This window comes from Aricia agestis, chromosome 7, assembly GCF_905147365.1.
Source record: "Aricia agestis chromosome 7, ilAriAges1.1, whole genome shotgun sequence".
In the NCBI taxonomy this organism is placed as follows: Eukaryota; Metazoa; Arthropoda; class Insecta; order Lepidoptera; family Lycaenidae; genus Aricia; species Aricia agestis.
The window spans coordinates 13,826,938-13,845,775 of record NC_056412.1 but is presented as its reverse complement, the minus strand read 5'-3'; the positions used below and the strand labels follow the sequence as shown (position 1 = coordinate 13,845,775).

General features: G+C 33.4%; 1 protein-coding gene across 2 annotated transcripts in view; it reads left to right on the top strand.

Annotated features, from left to right (window-relative positions):
* Positions 1 to 18,838, top strand: part of LOC121728751 (roundabout homolog 1-like) — a 72,385-nt gene that overhangs the window by 29,320 nt on the left and 24,227 nt on the right. Inside the window, exon 1 of one of the 2 annotated variants that reach the window (XM_042116999.1) lies at positions 701 to 810. The exons of the other annotated variant lie outside the window; for it this stretch is intronic. The gene's annotated coding sequence lies outside the window, so the exon portion shown is untranslated. Of the gene's footprint in view, positions 1 to 700; positions 811 to 18,838 lie in introns of those variants that run through there. 2 annotated transcript variants of the gene reach the window in all.

The following is an 18,838-nucleotide window of genomic DNA, read 5'->3' as shown; positions in this document are numbered from 1 at the left end:
AATGTATAATAGTTTTCGTTGTGGTCGAACAAAATAGACAAATTAATTAGCCTCTATGTCGAAATTTAGTGAAATTTAATATCGTTTATTCGAATGAAGAGCGGTTCGGGTTAGGGCTGAGTCCATCTAGGGTTGAACATTATATGATTTCCGACCATGTACATACTTATACCTGTAAAAAAAACAAAGTAGATAAAAATAACGACAACTCATATTGTAATAACTATTTGTGTACAAAAGAGGTGATAATTACATTATTATATACAAAGAGGTGGAATTATTATTGTTATTATCATTTATACACCTTCGTATATTAAGAAAAGTATATTTTATATAGCGGATAGTAATACTGTATACAAGATCTGATTGTATATGTCTGGCATATTGAAAAGACACCAAAGACAGCGAACCTTGAATAGTTAGCTTGACAAGAGTTTATCTATTCACGTTTTTGATTGGCTAGCGTCATTAAAAAATCATCAACGCTAATGAAAAGAAACCTTAAAAATCGGGCATCAAACCCCTTTTTTTAATAATCGGGATCATCATCATCATCATATCAGCCTATAATCGTCCACTGCTGGACATAGGCCTCCCTATAATCGGGATAGGTAAAGGAAAATCGCCAAGTTGGCAGCCCTAAACCAACCCCTGGCCCCGCCGGCCGGCTAGACGATTCAGTTGTATCCCGAGCTCGGCCCGACGCGGTCGTGTTGGACTCGCTTTCGCTCGAATACGTGATTGTCAGTGCTACGGATTTGTTTTCTGTGCTATGGAGTTGTGTATCTGAAGTTCTTTCGTGTAGTTTTGGTAAGATTTGTTTTTAAATGATTGTTTTTATTTTAAATATTATTTCGAATTAATAACTTAAATACTTCAATTAAATTAGGTTATGTATTAAGAAGATTAATGTATGACAGCTTACTAATGATTACAAGAATAGGTAACATTTTCAGTATTTATATTAGCTTGATTTTTAGTTTCATGAAACTAAATTTTCTTTCAAAAATTATAAAGCTATATTTTGATGGCCATTCAGAAGTTATTTATTATTAACGAACTATCCAGCTGTATAAAAATATTCAGTACTGTGCTTTTCCATATTTATGATTTTTAAGTATTCAAAAGTTTGTTAATGTATATTCAGTATGGTTGTGCGGTTGTCCGTACAGCTTTAAGCTCTTCCGGAAGAGACGACGCGGCGGTTGTATGTTTTTAATCCTATAAAAAGTTACTGCACTGTAAAATTATTATACTATAATATGCTTTTGAAATATATAACAATAATTATAATTTATAATGTTCGTCATTAAGTTATAATACATTGGGCAGAATTGTAATTACTTATTTACTAGACGTGTTGTTGACGGGCGGGCGGGCATTATACTGATCATTTCTATTCGATTTCCAAAATAGTCTGTATTCGGCTGTGGATATATTTTTTTGTAATATTATTATTTATTATTACGTCTATTGATCCAACATACCATAATATCACATTTGCGCGCGCAAAAACGGAATAAAAAATCACCATAATTTCATAAACGAAAGTGGTTTCCAACAAAGCCAAGTTAAAAATTAAGCAAACTTCGTGCCAAGTCAAACTCGAATTCATTATTTCACTGAATAGGAAATCCAGTCTAAGTGCTACATTGAAGGAATAAGAGCAAAAGGGATGTCAAAAAGTACTTAAGGACGCCAAGTCGTTTTTCGAAGACATTTCGCATCTCCAGAGAAAAAAAGACTTCCGTACCCAGTCACCACTTAACACTGGGACCAGATGAATAAGCGAATTCAACATATTTTTAAAAAACATCATTTTCTGCATAGTAATGAGACTGAATTCATAGAAATGTTTTGGTGTTTGCGCTTATTTAGTAATGGTAACTGATTAATTAATTGATGTAGATATAATGTTGTAAATAATAATACTTATTGTTTTTAAAACAATACGAACGAATGGAAAAGTTATTTTTTTTGTGGAAAAATATTAATAAGTAATCCCATCCCATAATCCATATTATTATTGTAACACTTTAAATAAAAGGGATAGTTTTTGAATAGGGTAAAGCCCGAAACACTTATATTTTAACAAAATTAAACTCGTAACCTCTTCTCTATATTTTCTGCTATTGATAGACTAAAACCGTGACCTTTATAAAATGAGGATACACCAGGAGCGAGAGAAATTGAAAATAGGTATTTGAAAATGTATTGCTGTCTCACCAATCTCAAGTCTCCCACCGCAGAGTGCGATAGAGACAATACGTCAAAAGTTCTAATAAAAGAACAGAAAATTTTCGATTCGTTGTCCGCTGATTCCTCCTCCAAAACTTAACCGATTTAAGTACTTTTTTCATTAAGAATTAAAGCAAGGCTTGAGCTGTGTTCCTATGTTTCATTTTTTTTGTATATTTTAGCCAGTTTTGTTTTCTGGGTGTTTGAACACAGAGGAAAATCTTGCCATTTTTTTGGGTTTTTGGACGTTCTTATCTTTTTTAATAATAAAAATATGAAAAAAAAGAAAACATAGGGACATGCTAATAGCGGCCATAGATATTCAGGAAAAAAATCATAACTCTACCGGCATTATCCAAAGAGGAAACAGGGGACAGCGTTTGTATGGAAAAACGGCGGTGTGGATTCCTCGTGTAATTGTTTTATAAATAATAATTCCCTTAAAAATAATATGCATTTGTGACGTTACGTAAAAGTTTTAAGAATTACCTAAACAAGAAAATGTTATTGCTTTTCTATAAAACTATATTTCAAATGGTTTATTTGAGTGCAGTGATCTGTTTGTCTCGTTGCTCTATCTGCTCTAGTATTCGGCCAGTAGTGATGGCCAGGTGCCAGAACTGCCAGGAAGACAGATCTTGTCCTATAATTGACCACAAGAGCCAAAATATTGAGAGTACTAGAAAATATTCAACCTAACTCCTAAGCTACAAACGTTTTGATCGTAGAGCTCTAGATTTTCGCAAACAGCGATACATAATATTACATTTCTTATTATCATCTCAATAATATTATGTGTTGTAGTAATTTTTTTTACTTAAGCTAAGTTATATTATTAAGCATTGTATTAATTGGCATATTTGAATGTTACCTACGTTACATAGCGTATTTCAATTTACATTATATTGCCAACTTCTTTCTTTTTGTAAATTTTATAAAAGTGTTGCCACTTACTATAATATTTTTACAATGAACTTCTTAGTAAAAAAGCGTTAGGTACTTTACCACATACTACCTAGGTATAGACTTTGAGAGTGAAGCCTTCAGAAGCGCTACTCAATCGCGTTCAATAATACTCAACCTATCTCAACGACGGCCTTCAAAGCCTCTTTCAGGACGAACAACCTTACACTTTTCACAAAATTTTCTTGAAAGTAAATGTTAAAACAAAATCGTTTACAATTTTTATGATACCCGTTATTTTAGGACTAAACTAAATAATAATTATGTTAAAAGCTTAAATAGATTATTTTAAAGTACATTATATATTTTTTTTAAATCATCCAAATAAGTAAATATACACATTACACATACAATTTTCTCATAATTAGTGTATGTTTACGTAAGTAATTATTTATGTACTTAGGTTTGTTAGTTAATTAGGGCCGTGCATAACTTTATGATCGCTCGCCTAAGTTGGAGGGGGAATCGCATATTGTGTAAAATCTCTACCAATAATGAAGAACAATCGTCTATTCGCAATCAACCAATAATGAGCCGTCTGATCACTCATCTACCAATAGCGGATCCCCGTGTGCGAGCACCTCTCCCTGCCATAACAAAGAAGCCTAAAAATTTAACACTGCTTAATGCTTATTCCCTTACAATTCTCGCTCAGCTATCTTAAAGCATATCTTCACTAAGGTTTTTGATTGATGGAGCTATAGAATAGCAGACAGCGAATTCAGAGACAATTCCAACAACTTATGTTATTACACCACTCGTCCTAGTAATGTATCCTCCAGTTTAATATTTCAAATTGCTCCCGCCTACGAAATTGTTAAGCAACGACGTATTAGATAAATTAGCTGTCAAAATCATTGTAAATTATAGCAATATGTAGATATAGACTGGCAGATCTACGAGACATGTTAGTCACTAATGGAAGCAATTTTGAGTTAGATCAGGCGACGTCTAGGTATTTAGATGATAGGGTGACACCCCGATCTAATAAGTTTGACATAATTTATTATTATGGTATACAGTACCTAATATAAACAATTAGTTCCACTGATATTAAAAAGTGTCTAGTAATGTTTTCTATTTCCATTAAAAATTAACTAAACAAATATAACCTTACGATTATAGAAACAAAACATTCCACCCATCCCTCTGTAACACAAAATATTTTACTAAAACGAAATAAAATCAATAGTATATTGAACGTTCGAGATCCATTAAGGCGAAGTGCACAGTTTTAATGTGAAGCCTCCACGGTTATTGTTTAATTTTTAATCCCCAGCCAGCTATTTGAACCACTAACGGATATTAAATGCTTTTAATATAAAAACACTCGACGTTTTAACCAAATTACTTGGTGAAATATCACGGCCAGATTTGCTTTTTACTTTGGACAATGTTTAAATGGGCACTTAATTAATTAATGATTACGATGTCATGACATAATTATGTTTTATAATATAGAGTGGCTGGCTGGCCGGCTTAATCTTAATGATGTATGGCCTTTATAAAATAAAGGTAAAAAAAATAAATAAAGAGTTGGCTATGCCATACACTATTGGAAAGTTAATAAATTCTTTATTATTTTAAATATATTATTATGCAACGTTTTAAATCCGTCTGTTTATTTACTTAATAAAAATTTAATTACGCCACTTATTACAATATTATATTTTATATCTATCTATATCTATCTATGGACGCTTCACACTACGTCAGTCTGGCCCCTTGCTAAGTACCTGAAGGACTTGTGTTACAGGTACCAGACAAGGGAAATATCTTCATTACTTTTATCCTAAGTATACATTATACATATAATTAAGATTTTTAATATATTATACACATATTTAATACACATGACCCAGGAACTTTGAAAACTTTTTGTTCCGTCGGCGGGATTCGAACCTGCGACCCCCGGCTTGAGCTTCTAACAGCCCACCAACTGAGCCACAGAGGTCGTCAAATTATATAAATATTGTACTTAAGATGACTCTTCAGCTTTCAGCTTTAGTAACTTATTCCTTTTACATAAAATCATAATATGCCAGACTAAGTTTTATTATAAATCTTATGAAACTCTATTTAAGTCGTACCATCTACAATAATTTTATATAGATTGCCAAATTCATAACTTTATTATATGAAACGTAACATATATCCCCTTTAACCATATAATATTTTATCGAAATAAACATCATTTCATTTCATCGTCTACGTCGATCCAACTAGTCATATTTCCCGGGCTTACAAGGAACGTTTTAACCGAGACGGTAACTGCCGATAAAAGCCGGAAATGGCGTGAACGGTAACATTAGTTCTCGTGATCTCGTCACCCGATACGTACATTAACTTAAAAAATGTTACATGTGTTGTAGCAAAGTTAATGTAACAAATTAGATTTGGTGAAATGTTAGAAATTATGATGCATTAAATATGATTCTGAAACTTGAGAAGTACTTATACGCACTCGTGCTTTTTGCTCAGAAGTTCCCATTAAATTTTGTAAAAAAATTAAGGGGGTTATTGACAGAACTAAAATATCTACTAATTATATATTTAAACTTATTAAACACGTTAACAATCTATTAAATCCCCATGCATTACGTATTCGCAAAAAATATCTCCATGAAATAATAGGATTAACAAATTAAATAGCGAAGTATATAATGTAGTACATAACATAATATGTAATGTAGTAAATAATATAGTATATGATATAATGTAGTAGTATATGATATTTGATATTAAATAGCGAAGTATATTATTTTATGTATTAATTAAAAGTATTGTTTAAAAATGTGTGATACACACCGGACCAGTTAAATAATAAAACAGTAAAGCTCTACTATGAAATACATTAAACACGGAGACGGGTCCACACAACCGATGACAGCAGAATTGTTTATTGAAATCGATGTATAATTCATATTGCAACAGTTTTTGTATCTGAATATTACATGAAGTGAAGAAGATCAATGTCAAAAATATTAACATATTAAAAGTTAAAATATTGTTTATAGTATCTAGAAATATTATGATGTTGTCTGGGAATGTGTTGTTAGATTAGATGTCTAAATATATTATGGCAACAACAAAATCAAATTGAAAAAACTTCTAAATATAGGAAAAGTATATACAAAAGTACAAGCGTTATTCGCCCAAGTTCCAGTTTCTACCGTGATTTATCCAACTTTTGTGAGTTTTGAAGGATTCCGTCAAAAACCTGAGCATCACTAATTAACAATATGTTTATTAATTAACAATAAATATGTTTCTCAATAACAGTGTTTTTCAACCTTTTTTATTATGCGATGGTATGAAAAACATAAATATACAAAAAGCAAAGGGTTTTTTTATCATAATATTGTATGTTTATGAATATTGTAGCTTTTTGTTTTAATTCTTCTACTAAATGTATCAATATTTTAATGTCCATTATTTTTATAATGAAATAGTTTTTTCGAAGTTTAGGGGCGACTGCCTACAGAAGCTTCGTGACACACAAGGGGGTCGCGACCCACACGTTTAAAAACACTGCAGTCTGTAACATAGAGCGCTTTTCTCTAATCATAACTTGTACTATTATCTATTCTGTGTCATAACGCTGTTTCACATAACACAGTCACAGAAAGATGGCTTCTGTCGATGGGGTCATCTCAGGTACCGATTGTTTAACATTATGCTGTTGTTTTACATATAATACCAATGACTGTTCATACATTCAAAGCTTATGTCGTCGCCACTCCAGGATTATATTGTATTTAGTAAGTTGTATTATCTAATATATTATAAAATGCTCGTGTCACGTGTTTGTGTTTGTGCACGAACTCCTCAAAAAACGACTCTACCAATTTTAATCAAATTTTGTATAATACGAGTATGTACTATCAGAGAAGTTGATTCCTATGCAGATGACCCACGTAGTTTGGTCATGTTATGTCAAACCCAGCCGACAGATCATAATCCTACTAATATTATAAAGGCGAAAGTTTGTTAGGATGTATGGATGTATGGATGTGTGGATGTATGGATGTTTGTTACTCTTTCACGCAAAAACTACTGTACGGATTTTAATGAAAGTTTACAATAATGTAGCTTATACATCAGAATAACACATAGGCTACAATTTTAACCGACTTTCAAAATGGGGGAGGTGTTATGTTCGTTTTCTTATATTCAACGATTACTCCGCCGTTTGTTAACCGATTTTCAAATTTTTTCTTTTAGTGTATAGAGTATCATTCTAATTTGGTACCATATTCATAAAAGTGGTGATCTGATGAAGGATCCATAATTAATCGAGGGAATTCCCCAAAATTTATATTTAAACATGTGGTGACTTCGGTTTCGTGAGAAGTATTCTAAGCATAGGCTACCAACAAGTAAGATTTTGCACCGAGGTATACCTGGTATACCGTGATTCGGAAGGTGCTGAGAGAACTCCTGATTCTTTATAGATACAAGTTTGGGAGTTTCGGCGTTGTTTTAAGAACGGAAAGCATAATATGCTACTATGCAAATGACATTCATCATCATCATCATCATCACTACCATATTATACCATATCGTTCCATGGTTATGACATATGAGCCTATAATGACCCTGTTATTGGTACTTTTCATAGTCTTTTAGATCGAGACTCGAGTTTGTCAAGCGATAATTGAAAAAAATCTATACTTAATATTATAAACCTGAAGAGTATGTTTGCTTGAACGCGCTAATCTCAGGAACTACTGGTCCGAATTAAAAAATTATTTCAGTGTTAGATAGGTCATTTATCAGGTAAGACTATAGACTATATATTATCACGCTAAGACTAATACGACCGAAGAAACTCAGTAAAATGTGGGAAAAACGGGGGAAATATTAGAAATTACGAACTACTAGAGCAATTTTTATGGCAATATTTGACACAGATATAGAGTAAACCAAGTGAAGGGAGTAGGAACATAAGAGCTATTTTTGTGGGAAAATGTACGGTTTCCGTAAAATTCCTAAATTACGCGGGCTAAGCCGCGCGGGACATCTAGTTAACATTAAATTGACATGCTCCGACCAAATGACGTTGGTCTGTCAACTACCTAGGAATCAATTTCCTCGATGGTACATTAATTAGGCCTTAGAATAGGTTTTTATCTACTTTTTGTATTGATACTAGAAATAATTTATATGGCAAAACAACATTTGCCGGGTCAGCTAGTTGATATTATAACTATTAACCTGCTTATTAAAGCCCTTTTGTGCATATATATCTAAAAATATGACATAAAATAGAATTATATTCATTTACTAGTCAAGTTTTAAGCTTTTGTCTACTTTGAAACAAAGAACATACTATCAAACTTCTATGTTTAGCAGTAAAAAGTCTAAAAATAACTGCGCCGTTCAAAAAGTTAGGACAATACAGCCACAAAAGTCGGAACAGTCACAAAACACCCGAACTCCTAGACCAGTGCATCCGTGTTGTCCGGAAAAAAGTTACAAAGTAAGTACATTACAGGAGTTACAATCGACGAATATTTTTATACATAGGAAAGATTGTCTTTTTTCGCGAAGATTTATGGCTAAGATACACGAAACTTTCGCGTGATTCGCCAACATAATTCGAAATTTAGATTTCATCCATATTGACAATCAATTGGGTTATTAGAACGTTATAAAGCCATGGCATTTTATGAAACTGTATAATACACGTAATTATAATTTGAAAAAGCAAAGTACATCAATAAATATTATAAGTGTACCACAATTGAATGTCAAAAACATAGAATACCAATAATGTTTTCACGTCACGTTGTCCTAAGATATATTATAATATTGAGTCAACCCGATAGATAATATAATACTCAATAGATATAATTTCACAAGGCCAATTATATCAAAATGAGGATCATTTCTAGGAGTCCCGCGAAAGCCATAAGGTCACGTAAATTGTCTGTCTCCTTCAACTTTAAAAGCCTATTCCTGTTCCAGATAACATAAAGATACTGACCTCGCCATATCTTTCATTTGAAGGATAAGAGAAAACAATGAATTTTAATTCCGAATAGCCCCTAAATAAACCTTATCACATCGGTAATTGTTGATATGGGTATCCAGACTCCAGAGATATCCAGGGAAATAAATTTAATTGTCGTAATATCACAACTCAAGTAATAGAGATAAAATGTTATATGTACATCGTTTTTGGGGCAGTTTCGCTGTTTTATGTCGTACATTTACTTGAAACTAAAACTTTGTGACTGCGCACCGGAATGATATGAACAGACGCGAAATGGTCTTAAAACTTTTATGGAATATAAACAATAAAACAGCTTTAATTATTAGAGACGAAAACGATCAAAAATTTCATTCAACTCTTTGTTTTATGTACTCTTAATTTAGATAATACCCGTTGTTTACTGTTGAGTGTTGACGTAAACGATTGTTACCCGTTTAAATAAAACCGGGTTTGAATGACAGCGGACCCAAATCCATCATCAGGTCTATCAAAATCGAATAAAGTACAATTTTCCCCCATTACCGCCCTTCATCTTCCGCCGTTTTACGTATCGTTTCCGAGCCTAAAGAGGGTAAGTGGGGATGAATATAATAAATCCGGGAGATATGCAAGGAGCGAATGAAATGCGATTCGTTCTCATTCGTTCGCTTCATTCGTTCTTTCGCTAGTGGCGATCCATCACCAATTAAGTTGACGATGTATTATCGGCTGCTAATGCCGGTTGATTGATTGGCTGGTGCTGATATGCAGACGTCTGCCACCGCAGGACCTGCCAAGGAGTGACCGATGAGGTTTCACTCTCAGTGCCAATTGATTAGAGATATCATATTGCAGAGTATATGGCTTATTCTATTTAATATGTTATGACTATAATATCATGAAAGTATATTATTTTAAAGCGGTATAGAAAGTAACGTCAAAAAAGTGAACTTTGCAAAAGACGTCTGTAATTTTGAACAGCTGACCGCGGCTATCTATTGGTGAATAGGTAAACAAGCGGAAAATACGATGGCTTTGTTTGTGAAACTTACCTTTGATCATTAATTGTTTGTGTTTGAACTAGGTAATATCTACTAATATTACCTAGTACTATAAAGGTAAACTAATAGGTATACGCGATGATTAATAATAATTACCTGTAAGTAAAAATCGGTTAATTTTCTTTTTTAAGTCTATTAGATGAGTAGTTGCATTGAAAACTACTTTCTATTTTACCACGATAATTTGTTAGTACCATCTTATCTTATTGGCACACGATGCCGCAAGAAAAAGAAAACTCCAACCTAATCTTTTTAAAAATTATGAAAAGAGGAGGTACGCTACAGTGTCCTTGCGCTACACTCGACGTGCGCCCCCAAATATCGTGATTGGAACCCCAATAATGGAATCTAGACAATATCTAGGCATTATTACTGGAATAAAAGTTACTACACAAAGAGACAGAATCGCGCATTTAAGCGTAATTATTTCATCCGGGATAATTAATAAAACAAAAGCGCCCCGCAGTCGCCGACTGTTGCCCCGGGGAAAAATCCGCTTCCGGGGAGTATTGTTCAACTCCATTAATTCAACTCCTAACAATATAAATATATTTTTTAACTTAGAATTCGCTATTTCAATATTGCACGCATTGTTTTTAGTGGCACAACGGTACGTATGTTTTGCAGAATAGCGAAAATATTTTGCTTTTTGATTAAACTGTTGGACGTAGAAAAAATAACAGATACTTTTTTTACGTCCGTGATAACAGATTTTTGGCTGTTATATTTTGACAGGTGCGGTTTGGGTAACTACTGAGTAGTGACAGATTAGAATATAGGTTTTTTTTTGTCAACGGAGGACTTATGACCAAAAGTATGACCCTTTTATATTTAACCGACTTCCAAAAAGAGGAGGTTTTATATTCGACTGTAGATTTTCTTTGCTTCATAATATAAAGATACAAATGTCAATAAATCAAACTGGCGTGCCGAATGTCGATGTGTGTTTGATTTGAGGATGGATCTGTAAAGTTTGGGGTAGCGCTTTCCCATGGTTTTGGGGTGTCACGCTATTTTAGTCAGGCCTTTGATAATTTATAGCGTGCATCGCAGACACGCTTTTAGGGAGATGGCACATTCGAGGGACCGATTCCTTTTTAATTTATATCACAGTAAAGTTGTAAAGTGAAACATAAATTGTCCTAACATACAGTTGTAATTAAGTGATTAAATTTTTATAGTTTGAAACTTAATGCTGTTAATAATTTACATCTGTTGTTTATTTTATTATTTTAAGTTAAGTGTTTTTGATATTCATAAAATTTATATTTTTTTAATAAAAATTAGTACTTAGTAGGTTAATAGTTAATACCTACAGCTCAAAACAATTTAAAAATCCATTTTTTTACTATGTTTACTAAAACATCGCAAATATTTTGGGTAAATTTTATAATCTTAAATATTATTATGATAAGGATGACCCAGTTTTTTGTTACTTTCCCAGTCACGCAGAAAAAAATTGAGTATGTAAGGCATGCCTTGGCCTAACGAACGTATATTAGGAATCGAACCCATTCCGTACTGAAGTTATTTATTTCATTTTGCTACTCTTGTTTCTATAACAATAATGTTTGTGGTGCACAACTAATATATATTCTGTGGTGGTGCTTAGAAGTGGCGTCAAGTATAGACTTGACGCCGCTTCTAAGCACCACAAATTTATATAGACAAAGCTTAAATTCTTGAATATAGTCGATCTAATAAAGTATATTTTATTACAATGACGTCCGATTTCAATCAAGAGAATATTTATTGAAACCTACCTTAGTAACTTGCATAGATATAAAAGTATTTTAGTATTGCCCCATATGACTGAATTCTCAAGACTACCCAATAAAATTTTATATGAAACATAGTTGCCAAGTCCGTGTGCATTGTGCATAATGTTATACAATACTCTATTTGGGTCACACAGTCAGTACCGAAATTTGGCTGCTAAATACAGCTTCCTTTGCAGTCCGTTTTTTGCTTCATTTAATAAATTTTTCCAGTTGCCAAAGCCCAGTTTTAAACTTTATTCGAATGAAAAGTCGGTTTATGCAGTTCAGTTTCGAACTTTATTACATAATATCTGAATTACTAATTTGGATAATTAAAAGTTTGTATTTAACATAAAATATATTATCTATACTAATATTATATGGGACAGCATAGGCTCTTAAAAAAATTATAATTGGGAAGAGTTTGTTTGAACGCGCTAATCTCAGAAACTACTGGTCTGATTTGAAAAATTCTCTCAGTGTTAAATAGCCCATTTATTGAGGAAGGTTATTTATTAAGGCTATATTTTATCACGCTAAAACTAATAGGAGCGAAGAAATAGAGGAAAGTGTGGAAAAACGGGGGAAATTATTTGAAAGGTTATTTGGTTGTTATTTGGCACACATTATACCACGTGAAAGGACATAGGTTTCTTTTTTTGCGGAAAAATGTACGGTTTCCGTGACATTCCTAAATTACGCGGGCGAAGCCTCGCGGAACATCTAGTCTTACATAAATACAACTTTAGTTGTAAGTTTATAAAATATGGCACATTACTTTGTAAATGTCTATCTTCTCATAAAGCAATCAATGATTAGATCATTATAATATATTAATATTCTAATGCAATATTGTTATTTAATAGTTAGATTTTTTTCACTACGTGGATTATTGTCATTGGATTATGATTATTTTGTAAACCAAAAGTCCAAGGCCAAAACTAAGTAGCTTACGCTGTTTGTCAAATATTTTAGTGTGTTTTAATAGCCAATCTAAATGACACACAGTAATTTTTCAATTCGCAACAAAAAGGAGCACCCCTAGCCTCCTATCTAAAGTTTAAAATCTGATGTAGATAATAAATTATAACTTTTATATTTCTTAACTTGACGTGTTTTATGGCATAATGCAATGTCATGGAAGATTCAATGATGTGTTAAGCAGCTGCCGATATCCTTTGCAATAACATGGCATATGCCATGATAGGAAAGCAAAACTTTTGTATTTTGGCTAGTGTCACAGTTTGCCTTTATTTGACATTACGTCGTGCGCGTAACTAAAATAAGTTTGTATTTTACTAATAACCTAAATTATTATAATCGCAATTAGTTAAAGCTTCTTTATTTACTAAATTATATGATGTATTTTTAATTATGCCAACTGAGGCACTTATTCTGGATTTTGCCTACCGAGTAGCGACTATCGATGCATTTACGGACAGTACTCAAGTTTGACGCAAAATCTCGAACTGTTTTTACCAACTAACTTTAACTGTAAATTTAACTTTAACTACAATGCAAAATGTCAAATCTTTAAAGTTAAAGTTAAAAATGGACGCCATCAAGACGTCATATTTAACCATAACCATAGAGCTCGACAAGGTTTTAAATGCATGTGGCGAAAAAAGGAACTAACGCTGTCATCATACAAAAACCGCCATTTTTGGCAGTTCTCCTTTACCAGCAGCGCCCCCGCCCACGTGCATTTATAACCTGGTTGGATCAGCTGTCATCTGTCAACTTCTCCGGGCAAAGTTAAGCTTAAAGTTAAAGTTAAATTTACCTTAACTTTAACTTTCAATTAACCACGCCTCTGGTGCAACCCAGTCTAAGTAAAAAGTCTATTATTACCAGTTCTATTTCTTTCAAATCTGTGGCACATCCCCTCTGAGAATAGAACAGTAAGTTGAGTACATTTATTAGCTGTCAGTGCGCTAATCGCTTCGACAGACGATGGTAGTCCGTCAGACGTGCTGAAAATACTCCTCGATCATGATTAATAATTAGACCCTTTTAAGTTTATTTACGGATGGTAAAAGTTTAAGTGACCGATTTGAAAAGAAATGCATAATGCCTTTTGTTAAAATTAATGATATTCTACTTATACAGATATGTTACGTCCATACTATTTTCCGGCTTAAATCTCTTTCGAACAATTTTCAAATTCAAAATTGCAAACATTGACAAATTTGACAGATAAGTGAAACAAAAGATACGCAAAACAATTTACATAAAAGAGATAGTTCTATTTTTAAACGTCGAATCGTATCGCTGTCTCTTTCTTCGCCTGAGCTATGACAAAAATTCGATTTTTTCCAGATTGTTCGAAAAAATAATTGAAAATGTAAATAATCGAGGTATTTATTGCAATCAAGACATGTGGTAAGATATTCCATGTGTTTTGTTTACTTTCGAGTCATAATTGGTTCATTTTCGAAACACGCACGACGTCTTTTTCAATTTATTTAGGTAAGACAAGACGCAGCACGTTCGTGACTGCGCTCGATGCAGACTAAACAAGAGACGGCCCAATTGGGCCTTATTTGAATCTTCACAACGCGCGCGGTAGAAACATATCTGCTTTGAGTTTTTCATCATTGGTTAAAATACAAAATATGAGAACGCTCAAATAGATAAAAAAAAACTTTAAATAATTTCCTTTAATTTAACAAAGACATTTTGACGTCAATTAATGTTAGGGGTTTATGTCAAATCTTAATTAATCATTAAATCTCTGCGAGTGCTACCGAAAGATAGTATTATGCTAAACATTAAAATATGATTTAAATGGACGAGCAAAAGAAATACATATTGTTCGTAAATAAATAATTATTATAAATTATCTCACTAATTGCTCTAAGTTTTCAGAATCGAGGTCTTCTTTTACAAAAATCTCACGGTCCATAGAAAAATGCGGCTGTCGCACAATAGAGCGAATTACGTGCCATAATAAGGGCGCCAATGAGATAGCAATAAAATTTCGCCGCACAATACGGCGTAATTAGAATTAACTGTCTCTTTCCCGCCCACATCCGCCATCTTTTGACATTATCCAGAAATCATCAATGCCCCCACCTACGATATTTCACGATGGACAATTTAGATTACGTATTTTCGCTTACAGCATACGATGTTGAATTAACGTAATTTAGTAATATATGTGAAAGTATGAGCTATACGGGCTTTACCTAATAAATTATCGCTTACGAATATTTTAGTTCAAGGGTGGTGTAAATACTTCAATTAATGTAACGAGAGACTTTCTAATGAGATGTAAAAATCTCGCTATTTATCTTTCTATATAAATAAAACACAAAGATGACTGACTGACAAGGTGATCTATCAACGCATAGCCAATACCATTGGATGGATCGGGCTGAAATTTGGCATGCAGGTAGATGTTATGACGTAGGCATCCGCTATGAAAAGATTTTGTTCCATTCTACCCCAAGGGGTCAAAATAGGGGGTGAAAGTTTGTATTTAATAATACTTGTTAACTAAATAATATACTTATACTTCAAAATGAGTACGCGTCATATAATTGTTGATTCCATTGTAAGATTATTGCAGCATAATACTCTACGTAAACACAAGGCAAAAGGCAAGGAAAAACAAGGTATTTTAAAAGATCCTATTTGCCAAGTTTGCTCATATAAATATTTAATATTCCTTTCCTATACCTTCCAAGAAAAAGCCGAGACAAAACAAGGACATACTCGAGTACGAGTATATATAAAGAGATGCTTTGTTTTCCCGGCCATATTAAATGAGCCGCGTGTTGAAGTTTTTCAACGTGTTTTTGTTAGCAATTAAAGCGATATTTCTTAAGAGCTTTGTTTAATTCACAGATTGCCGGTCTATTTAGAGGATTTGGGCGGGATTAGGAATGTTACAGAGTATTCATTGTTGTTTTTTGGAAACAATGCTCCATTCATTGCGACTTAACTCACCATTGAAATGATTTTCGGTATTTTCTAACAAATCTTTATCCGGACTATGATGGGAGTTTTGTTCGAGCATTTTATAATTTAAGAGGGCGACTAACCCCAAAAATCAAACATCGTCCTTCTCTCTTCACACTCACGCCCATTTTTCTTATGCCAGGTGAAAAAGAACGACGCGGATTCGTCGCCAAATTAGTTTTTTCTCAATAACTCGATAAATATACAACATTTTAAATATCCGCTAGGTCGATCTCTCAATGATAGAATTTTATACAATAAGTATATAAATATTAACTTAGTTCAATGCAAGGTTATGGCAATAAATGAAAAATTCGCGAAAATTAGATGCATCTTTGTGATTTTTTTCTATCGAGAAAATTTTAGGATATCGTGTTTTTGCTCAGATCGAATTCTCGGAAATATAATATAGTATCTAATTTTAGAAAATGAAACAATTCGAAGCTTATTTTCAAGTATAAAAATGAATTTTAAAATCGCTACTTGAGGGTTAGTCGCCCCCTTAATCCTCAAAGTTGACGGATTTGTCTCTCAGTATTTGCAGTGTATGAATGTATGAATCACAATTATTCACAATATCATGGGACCAGCGAAGCTAGCGATATTTTCATTATTCGTGGTTTAGTTTTTGGAAAATCTATCTCGTTTTTTGGGGATTTTACATAACTACTAACTAACTACGAATGTTTAGTATCCAACTACTTTACGGTAGATCATTTTGATGTATGATATTTAAATGATTAGCCTCCCTTAGAGTTTGATTGACGTTATTCATTAAACAAAACTGGTAATAAATTAATTATTATTAGGCTAAACTTTACATATTCAAATGAGCGGGTAGCTTCCATAACTCTCGGTAATTAATTTCATTGGAAGTTGCGTTGTCTAACTTTTTATCGTTTGGCCGCCAAGTTAGAATGTGTTCGAAGTTGGCGCGTTATCAACACCATTATGACGGATGACCATCAATCTTCGAAATTCAATCTGTACGGAACCCTTCAATTAAGGGTAATTTAAGATAAGGTTGTAATTTTAACTTTACGGGTGGGCTTAACTCTTAAGTCGTCGTTAGCTTTTAGCTCCAGTATATTGGGCATATTACTTAGAGGTTATTGATAATACATCGTTCATAGCAATTACTAGCAATTTTGAACTTAGATTAACAGTGAATTGATTGTATTTTTAATAACGACTTTAAATAGGCAACCGGTAAAACCGAATCGTGAGCATGAGCAAGACGTGCAATTAGCGTTGGAGAGACGTATTATTTCGAGAAGTATTTCGAACAAACATAATATTTTTAATTATGATGATAATTTGCAGTGTTTACCTACAGACTATAATAAAATTAATGTTACTTATTTATTAACTGCACTTAAACATGTAAAAGTGAGTTCATTCATTAAATGATAAATCTATCAACGCAGATATTACAGACATAAACTGTTAAACAAATCAACGCACGTTATTTATTTAGAAATAATTCCAAAAATTAACAAAAAATTGGGTTATCTCGGCTGCCACTTCAGTGACCTCCCAACTTATCTCCAAAACGAATGACCAATTAAATAATCTAATAAATTCGAGTTCGGGTTCGATTCTGAATGGGGTGGAAACATAAATCAACATGTTGAGTGGCGATTAACTTTCTGACTTCCAACTCAGGTGACAAAAAACTGACCATTTTTTCGACCGCACCCGCAGAAGTGGCACTAAAAGGGTGACATTTTTTAACTTAATTACGTGGCCACCCTTTACCGAAAAACGAAAAAGGAAGCCCAATAAACAATGATAATGATAAGGTTTTTTATTGGCTGGGACGCGACGCCACTTAGCGCGAAGCCACTGTGCTGGGTTACGTTGCGTCGTTGACTATAAATATTACGATTTACGTCATATTGATGCGTTGCGGATCGAAAGCGGATTTTCAATGGACATGCAGCGAAAGGGGTTTTTCAATGGACAGACAGACAGGACTCAGGAGGTTAAATGTTTGGCTGAATAATAATAATAATACATAATATCTATGGACGCTTTACATCACGTCAGTCTAGCCCCGTGCTAAGTACCTAAAGGACTTGTGTTACAGGTACCAGACAACGGAAATCTAATTAATACTTTTATACTATATATATATTTAAAATTTTTATTATATCATACACATATTTATTACACATCCAGACCCGGAAACCTTGAAAACTTTTTGTTCCGTCGGGGGGATTCGAACCCGCGACCCCCGGCTACCAACGCACTCACCACTGAGCCACAGAGGTCGTCAAAATGAATGACGCATTACGCTGAGTTGTCTTGCGTTATATTGTCGCGCGTCGCCGCAACGCATTTACGTGGCATACAGTGCGTTCCCTACCGACGATTCAACGCACCGCATCGCACCGGAGCACGTGTGGCCTTGCTCTTAGACAAATATTTTTTTTATACCACAAGCTTAGTGCTAATGGGATGGGCAAATAGATGCTCGCACTTGTAATATTAAAGTGCCTGCGGATGAGAGTCAATATTTTGATAGCTTATAATGATAATAGACACATGTGGTCAAACATTGTGCAACGACATGGCGTAACCGGTAACCGCATTGTCTATGGACCTCGGTATACCAAAAATAAACAGCGTCGAATTCGCCTAAAACAGAATTGTATGCCGCTTTCACAAGGTACAGTCACAGGAATGATTATTGTATTTTCAACGAAAAACACAAGTAATAAATACGCACTTTATAAGACATTGTATTTACAAAATATTGAGTGTCTATGCCCGGTTTCTGAGGTTTTTTTACAGAAGTTTATCTTTTCACTAGCGTTGTTGATTGGTTAATTTTTTGACGCTAGCCAATCAAAACTTAAAAGCAATAGTAAAAA